This window comes from Lycium ferocissimum, chromosome 5 (assembly GCF_029784015.1).
Source record: "Lycium ferocissimum isolate CSIRO_LF1 chromosome 5, AGI_CSIRO_Lferr_CH_V1, whole genome shotgun sequence".
Taxonomy (NCBI): Eukaryota; Viridiplantae; Streptophyta; class Magnoliopsida; order Solanales; family Solanaceae; genus Lycium; species Lycium ferocissimum.
Window position 1 is genome coordinate 21,787,829 of NC_081346.1, and position 3,430 is coordinate 21,791,258.

Genomic DNA, 3,430 nt, shown 5'->3' on the forward strand with positions numbered 1-3,430 from the left:
TAACATGTCTTTTCATCAAAGTCACTTAACTATATTTTTTAATAGAAAAGTCACAAAACTTTGAACCTGGAGTAATATTTTTTATTCTTTTTTGTATTTTTAATCTAATAGATATAAATCCAATTAAAAAATCGACCTGACTCAAAACTCATATGCAAATATTAAAATACTAAAAGGATGAATAAATTTAAAATAATTTATCGCAAGATTATTACTTCCGACACAAATTGTAATAACTATTGCAACAGAATGGTGATGAAACCAATGCCATTATGCCTAACAAACTTATCCATCATTCTTGTAGATATCGGCTTCCACCCAATCCTACGTAAATACTCCTCACCCTACTCCCCCAAACCCCCCCCCCCCAAAAAAAAAAAAAAAACTACCTCACTCTCCTTTGTCCACTTATGTAACCACTTCAAGAATACCAACAAAAGCTCTCATTACTTTGAACACATAAAAGCATCACCTCTTCCTTTCATAGAAACTCATTTTTTATGTACTTGCATTACCATAACTAAAGTAGTTCATAGTGAAGCAAACATGTCTGTCTCAAGTTTTGCAGCTCCAATTACTGGTGGATCAACCTATGTTGGTTTAAAATCCAACAGCTCCAAGCTTTTTCCTGCTAAAGATAGTACAATCACTTGGGGTCAAAAAACTATTTCCAATGGGTCCAAAACTTACTGCATGAAGGTAAAATAATTGTTTTTATCTCTTCATAGAAATTATGGTTTTGGTTCTTGAACTTTTGATCTTTGTTTTTGCTTATTTTGATTTACTTCTTGCTCTGCAAACTTAAAGCAATTCACTTTCGACTTTGTATTAGTTTTGAATCTAAGCTAGACACATGAACAGCGTAAAACAAGGTTCTATATCATCAGTGTAATCTAAAATGTTATAGCAAGCTTAAGTTACCTGCAACGGCCAAAAAAAAAATAAAAAAATTACACTTTATGATTTCTAACCGTTTTTAGCATTGATATCATTATATTTTTATGGGCAAAGGTGCAAATATACCCTCAACTTTGCGATTTAGAGCAGACATACCGTTTTTAGGAACATATAATTGGGAATTTAACCGTGGTCATTTCATTTTATATTATGAGTTAAATGGATTGTGGGTTACAAGTTTATGAGTTAATGAAGTGAAATCGGATAATTAAAATGAAAATTCGAGGAATCAGTTCGGTTTGAGAAGAGATAATGGTCAAAAATACATCTGAAGTATCACTTTTTTGCAAGTTTCCAGCACCATCAGATATTAGTCAAGGTGTATTTTGATAAATAATTGGTGATAGTTTAGGCAGACAATGCCAACACTTGATAATTCAGGTTTGTTTTGCTAAATAGTTGGTGATAGTTCAGGTAAGACACGCAAAGACGCAAACACCTGATAGTTCAGGTAGGAAACTCACAAAAAATGATATTTGAGGTGTGTTTTTTAGCATTATCTCGTTTGAGAATAATCTCGAAAACTTTGCTAACAGTGGGGTGAATTGGCCACATAATATAAACGGAGGATGAATGTGGCTGCTATTTTAAGTAGAGGGGGTAAATTCGGCCTTTTCATTTGTGATATCATGTTCAATTAAAACCCCCAAAGTTCCTCTTTATTTGCGATAAAACAAAGGAATTGTAGAATGATAATAAAAGATTGGTAGAAAAGATCTGAAGTGATGATGTCGAATGATAAAAGCCAAATGAATTGTTTTCCTTTAATAATTGTTTTGATTGATGGAAGACTTAAAATGCTCTTGATTTGGAAATGGAATCTTAAATATGTCAAGTGCCGTGATGGAGATTAATTAACACATCTGTAACCCCAGTATGTTAAGCACTAAATTACAGTTTAAAAAAAAGGTTCGAATAAAATTTTCTTGTTTTTAAGTGTTTACTTATTTTTGGGTGTTGGGAATGAACAGACTTGGAATCCGATCGACAATAAGAAGTTTGAGACACTGTCATATCTGCCACCTCAATCAGAAGACTATTGCAAAGGAGGTTGATTACATGACCAAAAAGGGTTGGATTCCTTGCCTTGAATTTGATGAGGTAGAATCATTTACGTGAAAACAGAAAATTCAGTTCTGTACTTCTAGTTTTCTACGCATTTTTTTTCAAATTTTATAAAAAGAAATTGCGCATATTAAGAGAATTATATGCATCAATAATCATATAAATTACCATAACTTAAAAACACGTTTATTAAGGGTATGTATGGTACCAGAAAATATTTTTCAATTTTTCCATGTTTGATTGGTCAATTTATTAAGGATTAACAGGTATGGCTTAAGTACTGATCCCCAAATCAGGTATATGTGCACTTGTTGTCACCTACCGGCTCTTGAAAAATGAACGTTTTAAGAGATGAATGGTTTGGTTAACATGCCGATTATGTGAGAAATATACGCATGAATTAGTAATGATTCTTTGTAGAGTAAGGTTAACTTTTTGACTAGATTTTTCAATGGGGTTAGGCCTCGAGAATTTTCTTCAAACCTTATATTTTTCATACATATTTTTAAGATTATTTATCTCACTTATTATGAATTGATGCACTATTTTCCTTGTACTTACCTTCTAGGTTAATTGATAGTATGAATTTATACCATCAGTATATTAAAATTAAAATCATCTTTATATAATAACTCACTAGTGTTTGCTTTGTGTACGCGGTAGGTGGGATATGTGCATAGGGAAAATAGCAACATGCCAGGGTACTATGATGGGAGGTACTGGACACTCTGGAAGTTGCCCATGTTTGGCTGCAATGACTCTTCTCAAGTTCTCAATGAAATCCAAGAATGCAAGAAAGCTTACCCAAATGCTTTTATTCGTTGTTTAGCATTTGACAATGTTAAACAGACGCAGTGCATGGCCTTTCTCATTCAAAAACCTGCAGCATAAAGTTGCTATCTATGGCCTTAATTTGCTGCCTTTTAATTGTTGTCTTACTTTTTTGTTCGGTAAAAACTGACCTTCGCCCTTGAGGGTGCAGGTGCGAGATTTGAACTCAGGACCTAAAGGTTTATGGTTGAAGTTGTATTTTTTAGTTTTGGAAAACAAGGGAATGGCAAAGTGTCATTTACTACAAGGTGGTAAATGGTCATAGCTGTTGAAGGTACCTTACAATTTTCGAGTAAATTTTAAAAACAAGACTGTGTTGAAAGAAATGCTTAAGATTTCCATGATGGTGGTGTTTGTCTTATTGTTAAATCTGTTGAAAGGGCAATATGTGTAAGAAAGAATAGGAAGAGAATATTTTTCTTAGAGAATGCTCAAGTTGTATTAGGCTACTTAAGGCCACTTGAGATGATTACAATCATCAATTACATCTCTATTTATACTACTCAAAAAAACAATTCAAAAGTCTTGCACAAATAACTAGATACATGTATCACAATTCACTAGATACATGTATCAC

The 3,430-nt window shown here is 32.9% G+C and overlaps 1 pseudogene; it reads left to right on the plus strand.

Annotated features, from left to right (window-relative positions):
- The first annotated feature begins 409 nt into the window (after positions 1 to 409).
- Positions 410 to 3,192, plus strand: LOC132056493 (ribulose bisphosphate carboxylase small subunit, chloroplastic 3-like; annotated as a pseudogene).
- The last annotated feature ends 238 nt before the right edge of the window (positions 3,193 to 3,430 follow it).